The 15,357-nt window shown below is 44.0% G+C and overlaps 1 protein-coding gene and 1 pseudogene across 1 annotated transcript in view; one reads left to right on the forward strand and one right to left on the reverse strand.

Annotated features, from left to right (window-relative positions):
• ST6GALNAC3 (ST6 N-acetylgalactosaminide alpha-2,6-sialyltransferase 3) overlaps positions 1 to 15,357 on the forward strand; it is a 533,596-nt gene that overhangs the window by 79,337 nt on the left and 438,902 nt on the right. The gene's annotated exons all lie outside the window — the stretch shown is intronic.
• LOC132421035 (protein arginine N-methyltransferase 5-like) lies at positions 5,845 to 7,687 on the reverse strand (annotated as a pseudogene).

Raw genomic sequence — 15,357 nt, forward strand, 5'->3', positions numbered from 1 at the left:
GTCCAAGTCTTTCTTTAGAATTCCCAGAAGGGAATTGCTAGGTTTTAAGGTCAGCACATTTTTTTAAGGCATTGGGTGCATCTGGTCTCCAGAAACGGGAGACCGTTTTCATACTCCCTTTTCTTGTAGTTTCTGGTATCTCTTCCCTTAGATCTTCTTCAGTTACGGATGTGTCATTCCTTTTTACTTTGCCAGCCTGATAAGTAGAAAATGATATAACGTCATTGCTTTAATTTGTATTCCTTTGAATATTACTGTGATATTTTTTCTTGTGGCTATTGCCTATTCGCATCTCATATGAAGTTGCCTGTTCTTGAAGGACACTGATAATGCTCTCCTCCCCTGCCCTACCCTTCTCTGCTGCCGGAATAACTTTAACTAAGCCAGGTGTTCCATTGCCTCTTCCCTTGGGTCCCTATATAGCTATGGGCTGGCTAGAGAGTAACTGTGAGACCCTGGGGAGATGGACCACCCACTAGAACTGCTCCCAGCTCAGGGCATCACCTGCCTGTGTGTGCAAATTAGACCAACTGGTAACTTCTGGTTAACAAACCTGTTTGGCAGAAGGGATTTCAATTGGGGGTAATCCTCATTCACTTCAATAAAGCAGGGAATGAGTCCGGACAAGGGGGTCCACTTTTTACTCTCTAAAGTCAGACCTTTCTGTGTTTTGTTGTTGGTATCGCTTGCTCTGTGTTGCCAACTTTTGAACTCAAAATGTGTTTTGTTTAAAAAAAATAAACATGGGCTTCCCTGGTGGCGCAATGGTTGAGAGTCCGCCTGCCAATGCAGGGGACGCAGGTTCGTGCCCCGGTCCGGGAAGATCCCACATGACGCGAAGTGGCTGGGCCCATGAGCCATGGCCGCTGAGCCTGTGCGTCCGGAGCCAGTGCTCTGCAACGGGAGAGGCCACAACAGTGAGAGGCCCGCATACCGCAAAAAAAACCCAAAAAACAAAAAACAACATGACTTTCTTTGAGTGACTTACTTTTGCCTTCTAAGGAAGTGACTGGACGGGGACAACCATATTCTATATCAGGCCATCGACTCGGAGCCCCTTCATTTCTCATTTTCCTCTGTCTGGGGTGGTTCTCTGGGCTGCTGTTTTTGAGAGAAAGGTCTGTTAAAATCAAGAAATATTCACCCTTTTGGTATTTGCCCAGAGTTGGGCCCCTTGGAAATGGGCAACTTTCCCCATTTGGGTGTGTTCTTTAGGACCTTTCCTACTGGCTTAACGAGTTGGCTCGATCTGTATTTTTTTTTTAACATCTTTATTGGAGTATAATTGCTTTACAATGTTGTGTTAGTTTATGCTTTATAACAAAGTGAATCAGCTATACATATACATATGTTCCCATATCCCCTCCCTCTTGTGTCTCCCTCCCTCCCACCCTCCCTATCCCACCCCTCTAGGTGGTCACAAAGCACCGAGCTGATCTCCCTGTGCTATGCGGCTGCTTCCCACTAGCTATCTATTTTACGTTTGTTAGTGTATATATGTCCATGCCACTCTCTCACTTTGTCCCAGCTTACCCTTCCCCCTCCGCATATCCTCAAGTCCATTCTCTAGTAGGTCTGTGTCTATTCCTGTCTTACCCCTAGGTTCTTCATGACATTTTTTTTTTCTTAGAGTCCATATATATGTGTTAGCATATGATATTTGTCTTTCTGTTTCTGACTTACTTCACTCTGCATGACAGACTCTAGGTCCATCCACCTCATTACAAATAGCTCAATTTCGTTCCTTTTTATGGCTGAGTAATATTCCATTGTATATATGTGCCACATCTTCTTTATCCATTCATCTGTTGATGGACACTTAGGTTGTTTCCATCTCCGGGCTATTGTAAATAGAGCTGCAATGAACATTGTGGTGCATGACTCTTTTTGAATTATGGTTTTCTCAGGGTATATGCCCAGTGTTGGGATTGCTGGGTCGTATGGTAGTTCTATTTGTAGTTTTTTAAGGAAGCTCCATACTGTTTTCCATAGTGGCTGTATAAACCTACATTCCCACCAACAGTGCAAGAGGGTTCCCTTTTCTCCACACCCTCTCCAGCATTTATTGTTTCTAGATTTTTTGATGATGGCCATTCTGACTGGTGTGAGATGATATCTCATTGGTCTGTATAAGTGGTGAGGAGATATCAGCTGTCTGTGTCGAAGATGAGCTATAGGCCAGGTAGATGCTAATCAGGAGAGAAGTAAAGCGGAACGTGGCCCAGTCCGCCTGAAATTGGGTATATTTATTTCCCCCAGGAATTTTCTTGTATATGGGATGTGGCCTATTCTCTTGGAACACCATCAAGATAAGGAAAAGGAGAAAACAGAGCATGAACCAACAGCATGAACGCAACCTGCAACAGGTTAGCGAGGTGTCCGGCACAAGGTTTATACCCTGCATGCAGGAGCCTTTCTTTCCCACTAGAGGGCACTCTTGTCACTCTTAAAGCGATAGTACCTGGGAAAAACTGGTTGCTTCTCAGTTGAAGTCCCCAGAAGCACACTGCATTTAAGATGCTACTTTGTGTCTCAGCTTCCATTCTCAAGGTGTGTTATGAACATAACACTCTCCAGCCCAGACAGGAATGGGAAGATTAGTGTCTGGAAACTTCTGTTGTAAGTTAAGCATAGTCAGTTCTTGCTTATTTGTGTTTCATTAATGAGATGTGATTGTAGCCCTGGGACTTTTTTACACTTGCAGAAGCAATGTCTACTTTTGAAGTGCTGTACATCCAGTCTGCTCTTCTCCTTTGCCCACATACTTGGTGTAAATGTGGCTGCAGCAGGTTTATAAGAAGGTCGGTGGAAGATGAGGACTTGATCCTCTGTGTTGATCCTGTTTATTTTGGGAGAGCTGCAGAGTACCCGTGGTTGGGGTGGGTCAGCCTGACAGGAGATTTTCCATTTAGAGAGGATTTAAAATTTCAAGCAAGGGAAATGCAAGCCATATTTTACTCACTCAATACATCAGGGAGTGCTACCATTTAAAAAAACCACCATTCTGACTTCTGGGGTTTCCAGGTCATCTGGCAGCTGCTGTATGGGACCAGTTCCTTGACCCTTGGTCAGAAGTTCCTCCAGATTACAAGGCATCTCTTTATGGACATCTTTGCATTTACATCAGTCTTTTCTTAAAAAATTTGTCAGCCTTGGAGGATGTGCGAGATGACTTGCCCTTTCCTTGTAAGAATGAGGAGTGACTCCCCCCCTAGAATGTCACCAGTGTTAATCAGTAGAGCTGCTGGCAGTGCTATTCCTGTTGGGGGTATAGGTTTTGGGAGTGGTTGTTGCTTGGCGACCAGCACAGTGACAGCTTGCTTTCTGGCTCCTTGAAACTAAATTTCCACAGGAAGAGCATAAAGGACTCACATAGCAAATATTCCCCCCTCCCACCCCCGATCCATGACTACTACTACCAGCATCATTACTAGCTAATAACTATATAGCATTACTATGCTCCAGACATGGTTTATTTTTGTTTATTTTCATAAGTTTATGTTTTAGAACAGGCTTAGATTTACAGAAAAACCGTGAAGACAGTACAGAGAGTTCTCATATGGCCTGTACCCAGTTTCCCTTATTATTAACAAATTAGTAGGCACATTTGTCACAGTTAGTAGACCAATGTTGGTGGTACATTACTATTAACTAAAGCCCGGACTTTATTCGGGTTTCTTTAGTTTTGACCCACTGTGCTTTTTCTGCTCCAGGGCTCCATTCAGGATACCACATCATATTAATTGTCATGTCTCCTTAAGAGCCCCTTGGTTATGGCAGCTTCCCAGACTTCCCTTGCTTTTGATGACCTTGACAGTTTTGAAGAGCGCTGGTCAGGTATTTTGTAGAATGTCCCTCTGTTGGAATTTGTCTGAGGTCTTCTCATGGTTAGAGTGGGGTTGCAGATTTTTTTTTTTTTTTGCGGTACGCGGGCCTCTCACTGCCGTGGCCTCTCCCGTTGCGGAGCACAGGCTCCGGACGTGCGGTCTCAGAGGCCATGGCTCACGGGCCCAGCCACTCCGCGGCATGTGGGATCCTCCCGGACCGGGGCACCGACCCGCGTCCCCTGCATCGGCAGGCGGACTCTCAACCGCTGCGCCACCAGGGAAGCCCTGGGTTACAGATTTTGAGAGGAAGACCTCAGAGATAAAATGCCATTCCCATCACATCCTATCAAGGGCACATACTGTCCACATGATTTGTCATGGTTGATGTTGACCTTTGTCACCTAGCTGCAGTAGTGTTTAGCAGGTGTCTTTCCTGTAAAGTTACTACCCCCGTATCCAGACTGTGTTCTTGGAAAAAAGTCACTGTGTGGAGCCCACACTTAGGAGTGGGGAGTTACGCTTCACCTTCTTGAGGGCAGAGTAGCTACACAAATTCTTTGCAGTTCTCCTGCCCAGGCAATTTATCTCTTCTCATCCATGTATTTCTTTATTCAGTTGTTTATTTGCATCAGTATGGATATTCATGGAGATTTATTTTATACTTCGGGTTATCATAAAATATTACTTTTCTTTTTTGCTCAGATTGTTCCAGCTTTGGCCACTGGGAGCTCTTTCCATTGCTCTGTGTCCTCTGACCTACTTCTATCGTTGTGAGATGGTTGTTGTGCTTTTGAGTACTTTCTTATTTTCTGACACAAGATACTCCAGGCTCATCTTAACATTTCCTGCCCTAGGTCTAGAATCAGTCGTTTCTCCGAGGGTGGTATTAAAACCAAGATCTGGGCACTAAGTGTTCTTGTTGCTACAGGGTTGCTGTTGCTTAGAGGCCCTCTCAGTGGACAGAGCAGGGAAATGAATGTGTGTGTACTAATTTATAAATTGATCTGTATGTAACCATCTATATCTGTATTAAGCTAAACATGAGCATACTGATGTCTGCAATTCTAATCCAATACCACGTGGACCATTCTGGCCTCCTCCCCTTGAGGATCTGTGATCTCCTACTCCAACAGTATGGTAAACTTGGCTCCCACCATCCGCCATGTATTTACTTAATTGTTCAGTTCCAGTATGCATGTATAGCAGTGTCAGAATTGTTGACAAGACCCCCATGGAAAATAACTGTATCCACTAGAGTACAGTGCTGCTTACGTACAGTTTCCTTTGCCATAGTTTTACAGACTTCTTATTTCCAAAGTTGCTTAGGGAGCACCTTTTTTTTTTTTTCCTCCACTCCTTTCAGTGAGCTTGTTTCATACATTTGTAATACAGTTAGATTGTTTGGTCACATTCTGCATTTCATCTTGGGATTCCCCTAACCTTTTACATGATTTAAAAAAAATTACGTATATTAAAGTTCACTCTTTGTGGGTTTTGAGAAATGCAGGTATCGCCATTACAGTGTCATAGAGAATAGCTTCATCACCCTATGAATTCTCTGTGCTTCACCAGTTCACCTATTTAACCCTTCCCCAATCCATTGATTTCGTTTTTTTTGGAGCAGGAAAGGCCATAACCTCACTTTATTTGTATTTCCTCCTTACCCAAAATCATCAAAATAGGAACAGAGATGGGCAGGGAAAAGGGCTGAAAATTTGTTCAATCCACATGTTCTCAGGGCTATCCCAGAGAGCACTTGAGGCTGAGTGCCTGTTGGAGTAGCCGCAGATCCAACACGAATTCCTCATGCCTTGGCCTGAAGTCTTCACAGATTGGTGGCGTGAGCCCTGCAATTCTCATCCTTTGCCCATCTTGACGTAAGGCAGGAAAGTGGACTGAAATGCTCCTTTCTGATGGGCAAGGCAAATCAGAACCCATGGTGTACTTACTGCACCTTTGGTGCTACAGGGGCAAAACCTGAAGCTGCTTCCAAGGCTCTAGACACTTGCAGGCGGGGCTAGAGGCCGATGGTGTTAGAGCGGCCTGTGGGGTTCCGAGTAGCAGAACAGACTGGTGCTGTCACAGCCCACTCATACCGCACCATCTTGGAATTGCTGCATCTCCAGAAACGCACACAGGTGGTCTGGCCTTCACGCACGGTAATGGGCTGCTTAATGGGGAAGAGGGTGGGAAACCATGAAAACATCTCAGGAGAGTGAGTCTCTGGACAGATACTCAGAGTGATGTCCTGATAAAGCACAGTCTCAAAGTAGGCTGCAAACCCATGCAGCACTGTGTTCACCTCCACGGGAAACGCCAAGGTGCAGTAGCGGTTGTTGTCAATCATAGGATCTCTGTTGGGACGGCTGAAGGTAAAACAGGGCTGGGGTGCAGACGGCTGGTGGAAATTGTGCAGCCACAGCCCATAAAGCATCTCAAACTGGGCTTCAGGGTGGCGGTCCTTTTCCCGACAGGCTCGGACCTCACTGTACAGCGTGGAGGACAAGATGGGAGCTAGAAAGGAGGTACACTCCCCGGGAATGCTCACGCCATCATCCGGTGACAGCTCATTATCCGCTTAGGACCCCAGAAGCTCACCGACAGTCATATCCGCCATTCCCGCATGTCCAATGAGACTGCTGTCACCTGGCTTCCGCATTCTTCAAGCTGCCAGTTCTCCAGCATCACCACGGCATTTGGGTTCTTCTCCACAGTGTACAGCTTTATCCTCCAGTCTGCCTGCTTGGCTGCCCGCAGGGAAGTGTTCACCAGGGGCCCCCGGCCTGTTCCCAGCACCGTCAGCACTTGGACATTGGTGTCCTTCTCTTCCTCTGGCACTCGGTCTAACAGACATTTATAGATGGCCTGCTGGTATCGAGAGTATTTGATAGTGTCCTTTTTAAACACTTCGTATGTCTGAGATTCCAGGTTATCCATCAGTGGCTGGAGTGGGGACTGCAGGTAGTCTTCATAGCCCTTGGCAAAGAGTTCATAGGCACTGGGTGGAGGTCGATTCCGGCTCCAGTTTTCCAAGTACTGGAGGCAGGAGCAGAACTCTTTCTCTGAGTGGTGGTTGGTGCCTGTGATGATGAATTGCACATCCAACTTGAGGAGTTGGAAGATCAGCCTCTGGTGCATCTTAGAAAGAACAGGAAATCCCTTCTTATTGGTCAGGAAAATGCTGGTGGGGAGAATGGTTGCTTTGATGGGCTTCCCCAAGCCAACGATCAATGACATGATTAGATGGGAGGTCGGCACCAATTTCGAGAGCCACCGCAATGCTCTTGCTATAATCACACAAGGTCCGGAAGTTGTGCCACCACATCCATGTCTTCTCCTCTCCACCGCACTCCTCTGTGTGTGAAGTTGGCACATCTCTCAGGTCCTCTGGTGCCACCAGTGGCACCCACATCCAGAACATGGAGGAGTGGTGCCAGTGGGATGTGGTTGGTCAAAACTCTTGCCAAGTTTGTGTTATTGTCCTGATTCAGGGGAAGCAGGAAAGCTGGAAGACCCAAATATGCCCCAGAATTCAGCTCCTGTAACATAGCTGCCTCAGAGTTCCTGCAGATCTTCTCCACTTTTGAGTCTGGACGAATCCATGGAGAAAGCTTCCCCACAATTAGTGTATTCCAGTCCCTTCCTGACAGCAGTAGGTCTGATCGTGTCTGAGGGCCTGGCCGATTCTTAGCAGGTTCCTGAGTGAACTCCCTCTTGAAACATGGGTGGTACACAGGCATACAGAGGAAATCAAACCCCTGCTTGGCCACAGCCCCCAGTGTGTTAGCCATTTCGGGGATGCAATTCAGGTCACTCCCGCTGGACACGCGACTTCCACTGGCACCGCCGACCACCATCGCCTCCACCTTTTCCCTCGCACTGTCCACGCTGAGATTCCCTGACCCCACTGATTTTTTTTAACTGTCTCTGTGGTTTTGCTTTTTCCAGACCATCGTATCGTATAATTGTAATAATACAGAACATAGCCTTTTCAGATTGGCTTCTTTCACTTAGCAAAATGTATTTAAGATTTATTCATGTCTTTTCATGGCTTGGTAGCTCATTTATTTTTATAATATTTCATTGTGTGGATATACTCCAATTTGTTTATCCAGTCACCTGTTTAAGGACACCTTGGTTGCTTCCAAGTTTTGGTGGCTATGAATAAAGCTGCTATAACATTTGCTTGCAGGTTTTTGTGTGGACATAGTCCTGAAGTCAGTTGGGTAAGTACCAAGGAGTGTGATTGCTGGATTATATGCTAAGACTATATTTAGCTTTGTAAGAAATCGTCAAACTGTCTTCCAAATTGGTTGTGCCATTTTGTATTCGTGCCAGTGAAGGATGAGTGTTCCTGTTGCTCTTTTTCCTTGCCAGCAATTGGCATTGTCAATTTTCTTTTTTGTATTTTAGCCATTCTAATAGGTATGGCTATAAGGTATGCTGTGGTATCTCGTTGCTTTATTTTGTAATTTCCTAATAATGATGTAAAACATTTTTGTCATATGCTCATTTGTCATCTATATACCTTCTTTGGTGAAATCTCTGCTCAGATCTTTTGTCCATTTTTATTGGGCTTTCTTACTGTTGAGTTTCATGAGTTCTTTGGATACAAGTCCTTTGTCAGATATGTGTTTGCAAATATCTGCAAATTTCTGTGGCTTCTCTTTTCATTCTTTTAACAGTCTTTTGCAGAGCAGAAGTTTTTAATGTTAATAATGTCCAATTTAGATCATACTTTTGGTGATGCTTCTAAAAACTCATCTCCAAACCCAAGGTAGCCTGGCTCTTTTCCTTTGTTCTCTTCTAAAAACTTTATAGATTTGCATTTACATTTAGGTCTGTGATCCAGTTTGAGTTAATTTTTATGAGACATGTAAGCCCTGTGTTTAGTTTTTTTTTTTTTTTTTTTTTTTTGCATGTGGATATTCAGTTGTTCCGGCACCGTTACTTAAAAAGACTATCCTTTCTCCATTGAAATATTTTTGCTCCTTTGTCAAAGGTCACTTGACTATTTGTGTGGATCTGCTTCTGGGCTCTCTATTCTGTTCCATTGATGTATGTGTCTGTTCTTTCACCAATACTGTGCTGTTTGGATTACTGTAGCTTTACTGTAAGTTTTGAAATCATTTGGTGTGATTCCTCTAATTTTTTTGTTCTTCAGTATTGTGTTTGCTCTTCTAGGTCTTTCGGTCCAGGCATGGTTTTAAGTCCTTTACATATATTAACTCATTTAGTCCTCACAGTAACCCACTAAGAGGCCCAAAGAGGCTAAGTGGCCTGTTCAAAGTCACATAGCAAATAAGTGGGGGAGGCAGGACCCAAGCCTCGGCAGTGTGGCTGCAGTCGCGGGCTCACATCCACCCACCAGGTGACCTCTGAAGGTAATAAAGAAGGGATCCTTGTTTATTTTTGACACCTTAATGAGAATACTTAGAGGCGATTTCCTGAACCCATTGTCTTGGGAAACAGGCAGCATAGTGGGGAGTCTCAGAGTTCTTGCTTTAATTTCAGAGACTTAGGTTGACACCTTGGTAGGGTTCCCAGCTCAGCCACTTGCCACCTTCATGATCTTGGGCATACTCCTAAACATCACCATTTCCTCATCCATAAACTGTGGCTAGTGTTTCTACTCATTTGTTAAGGAGAATAAGCAAGCAACACAGGAGTGTGTAGTTTACATGATAAACACTAGGTAAATACCAAGAGCTATCATTAGATAATAGTGAAAGCTACTAATTACCAGGTACTTACTCACTGACAGGCACTGCTCTAAGTGCTTTGTACATTATCTTTTTTAATCCTTATAAGCAATATGATAGCTACTGTTATCCCTGCACTAACTAAGGTACCTGTAAGCAAGAGAGAAGTTGATTCTTCCTGGCTTAAGTTTTTTTTTTTTTTTAATATACATTTTTAATCCAAATCTTGTGGTGTACCTTTTTTTTAAAATAAATTTATTTATTTTTATTTATTTATTATTTTTGGCTGCATTGGGTCCTCATTGCTGTGTGCTGGCTTGCTCTAGTTGCCGCAAGCGGGGGCTACTCTTCGTTGCGGTGTGTGGGCTTCTCTTGTTGCCGAGCACAGGCTCTAGAGTGCGTGGGCTTCAGTAGGCGCGGCGTGTGGGCTCAGTAGTTGTGGCTCGCAGGCTCTCGGCGCGCGGGCTCAGTAGTTGTGGTGCACAGGCTTAGTTGCTCCGCAGCATGTGGGATCCTCCAGGACCAGGGCTTGAACACGTGTCCCCTGCATTGGCAAGCAGATTCTTAACCACTGCGCCACCAGGGAAGCCCCCTGGCTTAAGTTTTAAAAAATAAAAAAAAGAAGGATAAAAAGGATAAGAAGGAGGAGGAGAGGATTAGAGGGGGAGCAGGGGGAGGAGGGGGAGGGGAAGAAGAAGAAGAAAATACATTTTTTAAAAGATACTGGAGTTACTCAAAGAATGAATCAGTCCCTAAGCATCCAGCGCGGGCTGGGTAGGGACCAGGGGCAACCCCAGAAACTGCAGCAGCAGACATTGATGGACCTGCTCTCCAGACTATATAAAGGTGCATAAAGGTGCCTCAACACCAAGAGCCCCTGTCACTGGGTTTCAAATTCCTAGGCTAGAGAAGTTAATTGGCCTGACTCAATAATTTATAGGAATACTTACTCTATGTGAGGCACTGTGCTACATGCTTTACATGAGTTAGTTAACCTAATCTTCACATCCACCCTATGTCATTGTTCCTGTTTTACGGATGAGGAAACTGAGGCAGGAGATGTTAAGTAACTTGCCCAAAGTTATGCAGATAGGTGTTGTGGAGACAGGTTCCAGAGCCTGCCCTGTTATTTATGGCACTGAACTACCCTCCCCCCCTCACACCCACAGAGGGTCTGAATACATAGTTCTTTCTGGGACGGTTGTTGAGACTTTCAGAGGAGGCATTATTTGAACTGGCTATTAAAGGATGAGTAGGAGTTTATAGGTGGATTAGAAGGGAAAGAGTATTTCAAGTAGAGGAGACAATATGAGTTAAAGCACAGGTGGATGAAAGTATGTAATGTGTTCAGAAAATGACTAATAATTGCGGAGGTCAAGGAGTAGAAGGGAATGGCTGGTGATTAAACTCAAAAGGTTAAAGCTAATGCAGTAGGCATTGGGGAGCTCTCAAAAGAATTTAAGCAGGGGAGTAATTGTCTAGATATGTTTCAAAACACTTCCTGTGGTAGCAGTGTGGAGGCTGGCTTGAACGTGTGTCAGAATAGTTTGAAGGTAGGGGGACCTGCTGGAAGGCTCTACCATAGTCTAGATAAGACAGTGCATCAGCTTCTGATAAGACAACAGACGTTCCTGCTTTTGGTGGTTTGGGGAAGTTGTACTTCACAGAGTGAAGGAAGAGATGCTACAGGTTCATCAGAGTCCCATTGGGAAATGCTACCTTATTAGTCTCCGACAGTACTCCATGAAGTAGCCAGTCTGGGAACTGTTTGTCACTGTTTGAACCAAGATAAGGGACTTGCACCAGAATGTAAATCAATGCACTGCTTCCTTCATTGAGAAAGTCGTGGCATGCACACCCCCCCACACACACGTTGACTGAAGCAAACAGTAAGCTCGCTTCGTGACAGAGTTGATTTATATTCTAGAGCAAACTCCTGTCTCCTTGTAGCCTGATAACAATTTGTAGACCTTCACCAGTCCACAACCACAATTAGAGGAGCTTGCTATATGATCAATTTATTATATTTATTATAAGTAGGTGTTATACTTTAAATATCTTTTTCTCTCTACGGTCAAACCTTTAATGTGGAAAACATGGTTTCAGCATTTTAAGAGTTTTCTTTTTATTCTACAGGCAAGCCACTTATGTCAAGGACTCCTCTTTTGCTTTTTATTTTTTGGAATTGTTACATGATCACTTAAACTTGATTAATAATTAATAACTTTCTGTAGAGATGGGCTTGTGACCTCTTCCTGCTCTCCAGTATTGTTAAGAGCTAGTTGCCCTTCAGACCTCAGGTTCTCTCCAACCTTCAAGACTTGGGTTACGATGCCTTCTCCAGGTTCTCAGACATTATAGAACGCTGGAGAGGGAATGGAAGTAATGATTTCTCTATCACTTGAGTGTAAAGCGTAAACCGAATCAACACTTAGCAGTGATGTTATTAAAGGGATTCAAACATCAGTAACGTGTCTGAACTAATGGACCTTAAAGATTCTTGGTGACCCTGAGATTTTTCTATTTGACTAAGGTCACAGAGCTAGTGTACGGCAGAGTGGGGCCGGCATCTGGGTCTCCTGACCCTGTGTCACGCTGCTTCTCTGCTTGCTTCCCAGTCCCCTCCCCTCAGTCCTTCACTAAAAGCAGCAGAAGAAATGACAGGTTCCTTAGAGGATGGAATAGATGCCGTGGGTCTTCATTTAATGATGGGACCTTTGGAGGTTTTTTCTCTGCTAATGACCACAGCAGAAAGATGCTTTACATACTGTATTGAGATCTAAATTTAGATAGCAGATGGGCTGACACTGATGTTCTAACGTACATGTTGGGAAGATGATTCCCAATCTCCTGAGGAAAGAGGTGTCAAATTCAGTTTTACTGAGGAGCTGAACTGTAATTTGGCTATTCCAACTCTGGCTTGCCCGAGCAATGAGCCACATAATTTGCCTTGAAAGGCCACCCCTTGATTTGGACACAGTCTGTACAGATGCCAGTTTAACATAGTGCCTAATGCTGAGTCTGTGCATTTCTGTTGGTTTGCCTTGTCTAAATGCTATTTAATCATAGTGGTGCCCGTTATTGTTTCAGTTAAATATTATCAGGCTTTCCTCATAAACCCTCAAGTGAAGATCAGAGTTGGTCAGAAAAAGTTGTTAGAAATGGACATTTGTCAATGTCAATTGGCCAAAGACAGTCAGCACTTAGCTTGGGGAATACGACCAAGAAAAAAAAAGAGATCTTCAGAAAGCGTGCTCCAGAATCCTCTGAAATCCATTGTCCAGACTTACAGCTCATCACCTTGGCTTTGCTGCTCACCAGCTGTGTGAGTGGGCATGTTACTTAGCTTCTCTGAGTCTCTTTCTTTACTGTAGTGTAGAGATAATAAGTCCAAATCCATGGTATGATTGTGAGAATAAATGACTCATATCAGAGGTGCTCAGCCCACTTTCAGGCAATTGGCAGGTCCTCAATAAGAGTTTAACTTGAATCTGTTGCACATGCATTATCCATTGTATCTCGATGTCTCTCTGTACCACAACATGCCATTTTATTCCTGCCTCCATGCCTTCTGCTTGCGAGCTGGAGCTGGGTATGGCCTAATGGTTAATGACCTGGCTTTGGTGTCAGGCACATCTGGCTGGAGCTTGAATTCTCTGTCGTGAGACATGGTTAAATTAATTGACTTCTTCAAGCCTCAGTTTCTTCACTTGATAAAACGGGGGAAATAATGGCACCTACCTTCCAGTGGCGTAGTGAGGATTAAAAGAGGTAAGGCTTGTGAGTGCTTTGTCAAGATACCCATGAGTCAACGTACTGAGCTCCTGTTATGTGTTATAAGCCCTGGAAGTAGAGTGGTAGGCAAACTGGACAGTCCCTGCCATCACGGAGTGGCCAGGCCTAACAGGGTGTGACTATACACAGTTATAAACATGGAAGTAAATAATTAGAAATAATTCCAGGGCTTCAAAGGATTGAAAAGAAGAATAAGTGCTGTGAGAGAACTTATAGGGGGACCCAGCCGGGCCTGGGAATCACATAAGACTTCACTGAAGGTTGATGTGAAGGATAAAGGGCGGGTGACTAGGTCCAGAGCCAGAGAAAGGCTGTCCCCGGTAGGGGGACTAGCGTGTGTTTAAACTCAGAGGTAAGAGAACGTGTGTATGTTTTGAAGGGGGTCTTTTTCCTTGAATAAAAAATGAGGATAATATTAAATAGTTCATTGATTTTAAGACTCACTTTTTTCTTCACATTTTAGTGTATTTAAAACTTATACGTGTCTTACAATGAATGACATGTCATAGTATTGGCAGTATTCTTTTCTTTCTTGGTGGTGGCTAAAATAATGGGGTGTCTTACATTCAGAGCATTTTAAGATTTGATGAAATACAGTAACTTTTGCTTTTTTAAGATCGTTGTGAAAATTCAGGTTGAGGTACACAACGCATCTGATATTTACCTGTTACTTCCACAGCAGTTTGAAGGTAGCTGCAGACTATAAAACCAGACCCACGACCCAGTACAAACTTTGCAAACTGCCAAAGTTAAAAGCCGTTACGGCCCATGCTTAGTAAAGCATGCCAGAGCTCAGAGCCACCCACCCTTAGCCTAATGCCTCCCAGTGTATTTTGCCAATTTTAATATTGTTAAGGTTCATGGCAAAATGCTCAAGATGTTGGCGTCTTTGAGAAGCTGTCTCTCCTGCCCAGGTTCAGAACTGACCGAGAAATAAGATGAAAGAACTGGCAGAGGGAGAACCAAAATGTCACTAGTTCTAGGTTGGAGTGTGTAGCTTGGCATCTATGGGTAACTGGGCTCCCGGCTACTGCACCCAGAATTATCCTGTGCAGTCACAGGTACAACCGATAGGGAAGGTGTGGAGGAACAACGGAGATCTGGGCGCTCTGTGGGCACTCCCTCCAAGGAGAGAAGGGAGGAGCAGACAACACAGGAGCCTCACAGATGAGACCAGTCACTCTCTAGGGCAGGAGGGGAATGCCAGTAGGGCCCCAGCCAAGGAAAGGAGACTTTTGGAGTTGGGTACCACCTTGTATTGAATAGGCATAAATAAACACATTAGGAAGGAGAGAAGAGAGGATGATGTTAGTCAATTACAAGGCTGAGTTTATGGAATCAGAATGAAAAAATACATTTTATTGAAAAAAGTGGGCATTTAAAAAATGTCCAAGACTTAAAAAAAAATGCAAAAAGTAGTAATAAACTGTGTTGCTGTAGAGAGGGGACAAAATGTTTTAAAAGGAAATTATTTCAAATAATGGATTCTGTAAAGCCTTGGATTCTGTAAAGGCTGGTTCATTACTGGCCTATCTCTCTGCCCGTCAGGGAGTTGGCACGGAAGAGAGATCTGTGGTGCTGAGAAAAAGCCATGGGTGTGTTTTGCTCCGCGTATGGTTTAGCTTGGTTTTTGTATCCGACAAGCTAGTTTAATTTACGCATGTAGTTTTGATACACTCAGCACTGTGAATAAGTATTGGGGGGGTCTGGTGAAAGGCCACAAACCACAGTAGCTCATTTCCTTTCATTGATCCAAGCCCAAAGCATTGCTGTTGCATCCTAGAGATTAAAACCCTTGATTCACATAAGAATAGTCTGGTGCAATCTGGAAAGATGTTGTCATGGTCTCTCAGGAGTAAATAATATGAATTTTTAAACATTCCGCAGGAATAATTAACATGATTTCAAGTATTCTAAAACATCAGGATGTACAGTATTGCTTATTACAGTGGAAGAAACAGCCAGATATTTTGAGAAAAGTGTAAAGGTACAACTGTGTATTTTTAAGGACTAAGTATTTCTTCTGTTTGTTC

Source organism: Delphinus delphis, chromosome 1 (assembly GCF_949987515.2).
Source record: "Delphinus delphis chromosome 1, mDelDel1.2, whole genome shotgun sequence".
Lineage (NCBI taxonomy): Eukaryota > Metazoa > Chordata > Mammalia > Artiodactyla > Delphinidae > Delphinus > Delphinus delphis.